Below are 10781 nucleotides of genomic sequence, written 5' to 3' on the forward strand. Positions count from 1 at the left end.
ATCACAGTAGCCCACATACTTGTAACATTATAGCCAGTTATTTCCACTCTTCCATTTTTTTAGGGTACTTTTATGTTGAACATCAGTCAGAGGCTCGGGCACAGTGAAAGTAGTCAAAAACAAAGACAACAGTGTTTCCGAACACTCCCTGGCATCGCCTCAGTGAATTATCTGGGAAAAGATCATGGTCTTGGGGAGATATAAACCTGTGCCATGTATTATCATCCACACACTGACAGTGGACTAGACACTCTTTTACAACTATTGCAGTATAATGTCGACCTAAACCAGGGGTGCCCAAACAGTCGATCGCGATCAACCTGTAGCCCAGGGAATGGTCCCAAGATTATCACAAGGGGTATAGAAGGAAATTGGGGAAGAAAAAAAAAACAATCCAAAATTGTGTGTCTGTGTGCGTGTTATTACCCCTTTCGTGCACTCACACGACATGCACATGACATGATAAACTGTCCACTGTAGTAACCGTTGTCCCTGAAAGGGTTATATTATATATTTTTGTGTTAGTGCACACTGAGAACCGGTTTGGCATCCTGTCAGTTTCACTTTCACAAAATAGTATTTAACAAATAAAATACAATAAAAAAAGAAGATCACCCATAACCTACGGTGGCACATGATCTGCATCACCGGAAGTTATTAGTTGCAGCTTGCATCAAAGTAGTTGCAATATATATTTTTTTAAATTATCATTATTATTATTCTCATTGAAAGTTTGTTTCATCTGCAATTCACCGATGGCAATGGCGAAGAATGAGTATCTGGAGCGCCAGGAGAAGCATTTTAAAACGATACACATGAGCTCCAATAGTGATGCTTAAGATGCTGCAAAAATGTGTCCCGTGCCTTCGCGCAGGTCTCTACTAAGGTAGGCAGTGATTTCTATTTCACAAACTCACAAAATCTTTAATGTACTTTATTTTTCTGTTCCATTCATGTTAGGGGCTGTTATGGATTTTGCTCATTATGGCATGCGTGTGCGCAGGCGTATTCAAAGTCACACACACAAACAAACAAAATGTAAAAGACAATGAAAAAGTACTTGATCCCTTACAGTTTGGCCAGATCGGCTGCTGCCTATTTGGCACGAAGCTTTGCAACCTCAACCAATTACCAATACAGTATTCCTGATCTTAACAACACGTGTTTTAAGCACACCTGTCCGATGAATCAATTTCCTACCATCCAATCTCTCTTCCGCCATATGAAAAACTAAAGAGCTGACAAATAATGTCAGCAACAAGAACTGCACAAGCTTGGAATGAGTAACAAAACCAACAGAAAAAAAACGCTTGTTGAAAAGGTGACAGCTACTGGTGGCATTATTTCCGAGTGGAAGACACAATCAACATCAGGAGCTCTCATTCGGGAGCTCCACGCAATATCTAGGCATGGTCATGGGAAAGGTTAACGGAGCAGCCTCAAAGTACACGACAAGAACTTGCTAATGATCTGAAGGCAGGGACCCCAGTCACCAAGTAAACAGTTGGTAACACACTGCCGTAATGGATTCCAGTGTTCTCAAGGTCCCCCCTGCTTGGGAAGGCTCGTGAGGCCCGCCTCAAGTTAGCCAGTGAACATATAAATGACTTGAAGGAGGCTTGGGAGAAGGGCTGTGGCCAGATTAGCCCAAAATTGAATTATTTGGCATCAACTCAACCTGTTGTGTTGGGCGAATAAAAAAACATAAGTATTCTCACCAGTTGAAGTGCCCAAGTTTTTGTCGAAAATCCTTTTGATTTGGAGGGCAAAGACATGGTGAGCACATGGAAGCAGGTATTTCCGTTACCTACTAACCAGTAATGCAATAACTTAATCCAAAGCGCTGCAATTAAGAAATCCAAATAAATGTTGCATTTAATTTAATCTAACTATTTGGAGGCTATACGTGTCCACACTGTGGTAATCAATTGTCATGGATACAAAATCTGGAACATTTAGTATGAAATCAATTTACAATTCTATTATTGATTATTCATAGTCAGATTTCCACTCGTCCCCTTGCACCATGTTTTGTACAAAATTGTCCTAAATAATTGGAAAGGATTGTTGCATTGCACTCCATTTTATCCACATGGGTTTATTTTTAAAAACTATTTTGGAGGCTGTAGTGTCCTTGACCTTATAGAAGCCACAGAACAATTGTATTATAAAACATTAGCTTCATCGACCAGTTACTTTCAGGAGGTTTTTGCCAATTGAGCACGCAACATTAAGGGCCAGCATGTGTAGCACAATCTGGCCTTTCGGCAGTGTGTCCATCAAACTGCATATTGTACCGCATAATTGTCAGATTAATGTCCTTGTGCTGAGAGCCTTGCGCTTCACTGTGAGGCCCGCTGTGTGCTCATCGCACACATACACATTCACAAGTGGTATTTGTTCCAGGCTGGCTCGACAGAAGGGCAAGTGTCCACCATTTGGGCTGTGCGACCACTTCTGGGACTGCTGCTAAAAAGGAAAAAGCAAGCTGCGCACAAATGGGGGCCCAGGGCTCATTAAAACCTTCTTCTTCGGATTTTAACACAAATGGGTGAAGTCGCTGCTACCAAACGGTCGACGGCCCAGTGTCCAAAACAAACAAACAAAACGATGCACTCCAGGCTCTTCCATGAAATCGAAATGAGATGCTTTCTCTTTATTTGTGGTGCTCTTCAAGAAAAAAAAAAAAAAACGTGATCTCTGAGCAGCTGATAAACATCCTGAAGGAACACAGCTGGGTACGGTAAGGAAGGGTGTGGAGGGTGAGGGGGGTTAGGGGGTAAAGAAAAAAAATAAGGCAAACACACTTTGAGGAGACAACAACTCCCAAGTAATCTAATTGACCTCAATAACATGGCCTGAGTTGAAAAACCTTGCCTTCGCACAAGCTAAATCCGCAGTGATTGAGAAACACGTGGAGGCCTCAACCATTCACACTGCTTAAGAACAATGGAGAAAATCTGTCAGAGCAGCAAAATGCTTAATCCCTTCCAGATTTTCTCTCCCCAACAGCATCTAATATAAAGCATCTTCTTGGCGTGTCACGTTTTACCCGGACAACAATGTTTGGCTCGGCTTGTTTGCATTTAAGAACATCACTTCCACATGTCCACAGTCGCCGATCAGGATGGCTCAAACGGCAGCTTGTCACTATGCAGTTCCCACACATACAAGTTCTCATTTTAAGCATCTGAATCTATTTTAAAAAACATGAGAGACACCAAATTATGACAAAAAAAATTCTCCTTTCGTGAGTTGTACTCAAGAGCACCAATATAGCCTATGACACGCATAGCGGTGAAGGGGGCCTAACCAATATGGATTTCTTAGGGCAATGCCGATTCCAATATTTGCCAGAACAAAATTCAGATAATTTATTAATCAGCCAATCAGTTACAAAAATATATGATGAACAAATAGCTTTGGGAGGCTCGGTGGACGAATGGTTAGCATGTCTGCCTCAGAGATGCAGGGTTCGATTCCGGCTCCGGCCTTTCTGTGTGAAATTTGCATGTTCTCCCTGTGTCTGTGTGGGTTTTTTCCGTGCACTCAGGTTCTCCCCATATTCCAAAAACATGCCTGGCAGGTTAATAGAACACTCTAAATCAGGGGTGCCCAACATTTTCTGAGCTTTGATCGACCCGATCGCAAGCGTACAAGCATACACATATGCACACATGCACGCGGGTGTGCAACCATGCACACGTGAGCATATGCACGCACGCACGCCACGATGAGCAAAAGCCATCACGGCCCCGAAAATTAACCAAACCGAAACCTACAGACATACAAGTCCCCCCCCTTCCCTCCCATTTCCTCCTCTGAGCCCTCGCGATCGCCTTGGGACCAGTCCGCGGGCTACCGGTCGATCTCGATGGGCACCCCTGCTCTAAATTGTCCCTAAGTGTAAGTGTTCGTCTATGTGATTGCGATTGGCTGGCAACCAGTTCAGGCTGTACCCTGCCTACTGCCCGAAGACAGCTGGGATAGGCTCCAGCACGCCCCACCACACTTGTGAGGATAAGCGGATCAGAAAATGGATGGATGGATGGAACAGATAACTTCTTTTTGGTCCCTAAATACAACTACAGTATTTAGATATGAATTAAGGTACTGGCAGAACGTTTGACTCCTTTACAGTACACTATGCTTCAGTATTTCTTTAACTTTACAACTGAGAAAAAAAAAGGATTTTTTTTTTTTTTTTAGGGCGGAGTTGGGGTGAAATCCTTGAATATAATTATTTTCATCTTGTTTTGGAATGTGTTAATGTGTTTTTTAAAAAATCTGAAAAATCACCATTTTTTTTTTTTTTTTTGCCAACTTTAAAAGAGATAACATCGGCCAGTTAAATTGCCCAGCTGATTAATCGTGTTGTCCTGAAAACGATATTTCAATGGTGAGGCTCCTCTCCCAAACTACAATTCTGGCATGGTTCCAAAATTGACCTGTGAGAGGCAGTACGGTGCAGCGGGGCATCCCGACTTCCAGAAAATACATAGAAGAAGAAGAAAGAGTCGCAGTTGAAGAAGAAAAGGAAGAAGTTGACTGTTCGCTTTTCTGGTAACTACAGTATGTTGCCATTACTTGACACTGCAAAAAGTGATCTTGACCATTCTCATTTTTGAACAATATTTGATTCAAATGAAACACATTTTCATCACACAAGATGTAATGGCATTCTCAAGTATTGGTACTTGGAATTGGCAAGTACTCATGTAGTAATTGTACTAAGAAAAAAGGCGGCATCAGTGCATCCCTCGTTTTGATGTGCACAAAAGTAGACTTTAATTGTTTTGTCGTGATGATGAATGGATTATTTACAGAAGAAAATATGTTGAATGTAAAAAAAAAATCAAGTGAGACAGCAGAAGAAAATGTCTGTTAAATGTCTGCAGTATTGATTTTAACAGTCCCACAAACTAAAAATGACAAAGTGACAACATAATTATTTTGTAACGATGAGGCACCCAAACCGAAACATTAACAGGTTCTTCGGCTCAGCTGCTACCAACCTGACAGACTACATTCTACTGTTTGTGTCAAACCTGTGATTTTAGTATATAATAGTGAACAAGAAAAAAAAGCAAGAAGCCGCTATAGGGTGAGGTGACACTCCTTGTTGATATACTGTATAATTGGCCTAAGAACCCGCTACTATGACTTGTCACTGGGTGGTATACTCGAACGTGTCTGCTTTTGTACATATGACCCTTATATTTTGACACTTTTACAACTTGCGAACACACACGTGCCAGTTTTGCCATGGGAAAAAAATACAAATTGGAGTACAATAATTAGCACTTCTGGGTAACATAAGCATAGTAATGGACCTCAATAGTAACCTAGCTTCTTACAGAATGATACCCTATTTTCTGAAAGAAAGGGAGACAGACAGACACACAGGCAAGCAGGCAGGCAGGCAGGCAGGCAGGCAGATAGATAGATAGATAGATAGATAGATAGATAGATAGATAGATAGATAGATAGATAGACAGACAGACAGATAGATCTGATTCGGTTTAAACCTAACATTGATAATCCCATTTAACATGAAGAAGCCCTAACACCTGTTAAATGATTGCATTTGGACTAAGTTTGCTATGCAGTGGCACATGCTGTAACACGAAACCAAATTCACAGGTCTGATTCAATTTTACTTTGAACACTGGCAATCCCATTTAGCATGATCGGGCACTTAAAGGTCTGTTCAATATTACTGTATCTGTTTTGGACAGAATCAGAGTTTCACAAAGTGTAACATGAAACCAAATTTACAACAAGATGTGTTCCAATTTGAATTCAGTTTTAATGTAATGCAAACGATCTGAATTTAAAACTGACTTTCTCATACAGATTCAGATGGCCATAATTAGACAGCTGTACGCAGGTCAGACACAGATCCACTTTGAATTGGAGCCAGACAATCGAATTCACTACCAACAGCCATGAGTTAAATTGTATCGGATTCAGACAAAATGTGCAGGTCAGAAGCCGTATCATGTATCAACCAAATGCAAACCAGATCTTATCCACTTTGGATTTTTCGCAAACAGTCCTATTATGTGCTGAGTTTTTTTTTTTTTCCTTTGGCTCAAACCATCCTCCCATTGAAGGTTTTTTTTCCCCTCCTCTTCCCGACTGTTTTCCTTCCACATCTAAGATTGGGGCGCTTAACATCGACCCGACAGACTTATCGTTCTGTTTTCCCCATATTGGTTATTGCTGTCTTGTCTATATTTCTCTAAACGGGTTGTAACTGGAAAGTCAATTCCTTGAGTATTTCTTGCATACATGGCCAATAAATCTGATTCTGATTAACAGGCACTAAAAATCTGTTGAATAATATCTGATTTGGACAAAATATGAGTTTCACAAGTTGTAATACGAAACCAAATTCACACCAGATCAAATCCAAATTGAACTTAATTTGGAGTCAGTAATTTGAATTTAACACTGTTGTCCCCATATAGATAAAACAGATTGGCAGCTTGATGGCTTGACAGTTTGGCAAAAGCTGTATCCTGAGACCAAATTTAGTGTGGATCTGATTCAATGTGAATTTAATGCTGAGAATCCTATAAACAGACACTTAAATTCCTGCTGAATTTGATTTAGACAAATCATTACTTTCAGATTTCACATGAACTAAATACACTCCAGATCTGATCCAATTGGAATTTCATTTTGAAGTAATGAAAACAATTATTTGAATTTAATACTGACATTGCCGTATACTGTAGATAGATATATTGATAGATAATTAAGTATATGCAGGGTTATACACTGATCCCATTTGAATTTAAGATCAATAATTCCATTCGGAAGACCAGGCCGTAAAACCATTATTAAATCAAATCCAATTTGGTCTGTGTCCTGAAACCAAATTAAATTCAAATCGAATTCGACTTCAATTTTACACCACCCATCCAATAAAAGATGATCAAGAACTTAAAAATCTGTTAAATATGATCAGACTTGGTAAATTTCTTTCACAGGCTGTAACATGAAACCAAAGTCACTGCAGATCTGATTCAGTAACACAGACATTCCCATATAGATAGAGAGACATCTATACGGATAATTAGAGTGACATGTAAATTTGACACCGACAATCCCATTTAGCAAAATCAAACCCTTAAACCAGCATTAAATCACGTCTGATATTGGCAAAATATGCATGTTCATGAGGTCTATCAAGGAATCAAATTTGATTTGGATGGCTAGATTGTGTAATTTGAATTTGACACCGACAATCTCATTGATCATAACCAGGCATTTAAACCAGTATTAAATCGTATCGGATATGGCCAAAATGTGCACGGTCCCGAGCTGTACCAAGAAATCAATTTCAATTTGGATGGACGGATAGATAGATAGATAGATAGATAGATAGATAGATAGATAGATAGATAGATAGATAGATAGATAGATGGACTTTATTTTGAGTGTCTTTTAAAATGTTTAACAATGTGCAATGTGCGCGTTGCTCTATACCCACATGATAAGTTTCGGACAAACATAGTCAAAAAAAAAACTGTTTCTCTTACCTCAGCAAACGCAGAGTTCCGACCCCGACTCAACCGGTCGACTTTAAAGTCGCTCCACAACGGTTCTGCTGTGCTTGTTTGGTGGAACCGCTGCGTGGAACGACACACACACAAAGCACACATGTTGGTGCGATTGTTCGCTGTCAAAACACCATCACGGAGCTCTTTTTTTGTCGCTTTTCGTCCCCCCAGCTTGTTGGCGGTTCTTCCCCGCCGCAGACATCCCACTCTCCGGTTATAGAAGTCGAACAGAACAGCCTAAGCAACATCAGCGCGTTTCCTTCCTTGCCTTCCCTCCCGCTCCGCGGAAAAATGTCAAAAATGACAATGATCCGAAAACTTCACGGAGGGAGAGCAGCGAGCGAGAGAGCGTTGAGGGAGGAAAAAAAACCTCGGTGGTATGAAGAAGCATTTTGCGTGGAACTTACCTTGTTACAATTTGCTCTTCCCGCCACACAAACTTGCTCAATATGCCAACTTTTTGGGCCAATTCCGGCGCCCTTGTTTTGCTCCAATATTTTCTCCGGAGGTTTGACAGTATAAGTGGAATGTTAAGTATGACTTTGGTATGAAATCAACGCACTACACTGGAAGACGAAGGGAGGAGGGAGGGAGAGGGGGAGCGAGAGAGAGAGAGAGAGAGAGAGAGAGAGAGAGAGAGAGAGAGACAGAGAGAGAGAGAGAGAGAGAGAGAGAGAGAGAGAGAGAGAGAGAGAGAGAGAGAGAGAGAGAGAGAGAGAGAGAGAAAAAAAAAGGAGGCCGGCGAGAGAGAGAGAGAGAGAGAGAGAGAGAGAGAGAGAGAGAGAGAGAGAGAGAGAGAGAGAGAGAGAGAGAGAGAGAGAGAGAGAGAAAAAAAGACGTCCGCCGAGGAGCCATTGGTGTGCGTCAATCAACAAACTTCGGGGCGGGACTTGACAAACTTACTCATTACTCTGCCGTGGAGGGGATACTGTACTTCGATACTGTACTTAAGTGGAACGTAACTGAGCTTTAATCAACAACAGTGGTGTAATTGTTTAACAGTACTGAAATTTATGAAAATGTCATTCATGCATTATAGCCCCCCACTAATAAATGAGATGAATACAAAATATCTTAGTGTTTTTCAATTAGTCAATAATATTAAAATAATCAAGCATCGTAATTATAGAAATAGAAAGCAAGATATTAATCCTTTTGTGTGTAATGATTAATCCATTGCAACTTGGCCACCAGGGGCCCATGCAGTCATTGACAAAGACTTTGACAACTGTTGTGACTCAGTAAACTGTAATATTTATCATTTGAATATTATTACGTCTGTCTACATGTGTTGCTGCATCATTTGTGTTCAAAACATCAGTTGCCTAAAGGGTTCTATCGCCTTGACTACCAATGCTATCCTTTTCCCGTCAATCACGTTTTGCATTGTCTGATAGCATTTAGCGAGCAGAAGGTAAAATTCTGTTTGTTTTAAATTTAAAAAAAACATGTATTTCTGTTTTTGAGTTGTTTACATTGACAGTAAACTTCAACTAGGAGTGGCAATAAACAGTTTGAAGCTTCTTTTCTTGAAGAAATTGGTCATTTTCTGCCAATCTGCTCCTTTTTGTGTGGTGCAGCACTCGCCTCTCAAATTTTGCTCTCAAGTCGAAGTCGAAAAATTGTAAGAGGTCACTTCTATCTCAAGTCACAACTGTATTTATTTTTTCTGATGACTTTTCACTTTTGGGACATTCAAGAATTTGAAGAACATTTTAGAAGTAGTTGTAGCAATAGTAGCAGCAGTATTTTGTTCCCCTCCCCTACGCGTATAATGTCAAATAATCCCTACTCAACTCAACTATGTTTCTAGAGCACGTTTTTTATTGCCATATTGCTGACCAAACATTTGCACGCATACCAGTACACTGATTGATCTCTTAAAGTATGTTTCCTTCATTTTTTAATAACCATTTTTAAAATGGAATGTATGTGATTTTGGCATGTCCCACACATTGTTCTGCAAACTACAGTGTGTGTAATAATTGGGTGGATACCAAATCAATTCGACATACATGCCTTTATTGTCAATAAGTTACAGTATTTGGGTTAAAGAAAGACAACATTTTGATCATGTAAAGTATATTCAATTTCAAATATCATATTGAACAATTTGCATGTTTTTTGAAGACGCTGTCCGCCGTGTCATAATGAGGTAACCACTGCTTTAAGAAAATGTCTGATGCTTTCACTTTCATTTTGCCTATCTTCAGTGGAGTTTGCAAAATAAGTGTCATAATTTTCATGAAATGTGTGTAGTTGGATGTTATCAAGCTAAATGTGTCCACTCTGTCGTAGTGAAATATTAAATTGCTATAAAAAACTTTGAGAAATTCTGCATGTTTGTGAAACAGTGAGCTTGCTATCCAAATCACGCTGTTAAGTGAAGGTCCACAATGTGCTCATTAAATCCTAATATTAGCTAAAAATGTCCTCCCTTTCAGCAAGAACTACTCCCGCTCGATATCTATCCAGGATCCATTCCGCAAGAGGGGATATGGGCTGGCCTCAGGTACTTGTCTTGAAACAAAATGTAGCTGGCTCTAAAATGATCTTGAAATCAGTGGTGCCTCGACTTGCGAGTGACCAAACTTACGAGTGTGTCGAGATACAATCCATCGCTCGGCTGATTATTTGCCTTGGATTGCGAGTAGAAATGATCTCTATGGGTGCTTCAAAACAAACAGCATCTTGGCAAATAGTAAACAATTCTTCAACAATAGGTCAAGTGCCTGTTTCAAAGACGACGTTTACACATTGCATATAATCAAATGCTACGAAACTTCCCAATGCAGAACAGTATAGATGGGCTAACTAAACTACCATTAATGTTGCAGCATTATAACCCCTTAAGAATTGAATTTTGAAAATAAATGATGCAGCAGCTAATGTAGACAGACAATATAACAATACTCATTTTGGCGTTATTCTTTATCCTCTGTGAAAAACAACTAAAGAGTCCCCCTGCTATTCAAAGGGGATAGGCTAACCAGCAAATCGTGAAAATACACATATAATGAACTGCCATTATATATGCATTGAAAAAGAAAAAAAGTATAATTTTAACCCAATGATCTTTTTGTGTGTGTGTGTGTGTGTGTGTATATGTATGTATGTATGTATGTGTATATATATATATATATATATATATATATATATATATATATATATATATACACATTAGAGTTATATGTCAAGAGCGTATTTATA

The sequence above is a fragment of the Hippocampus comes genome, unplaced genomic scaffold, assembly GCF_001891065.2.
Source record: "Hippocampus comes isolate QL1 unplaced genomic scaffold, H_comes_QL1_v1.1 scaffold17, whole genome shotgun sequence".
Taxonomy (NCBI): domain Eukaryota; kingdom Metazoa; phylum Chordata; class Actinopteri; order Syngnathiformes; family Syngnathidae; genus Hippocampus; species Hippocampus comes.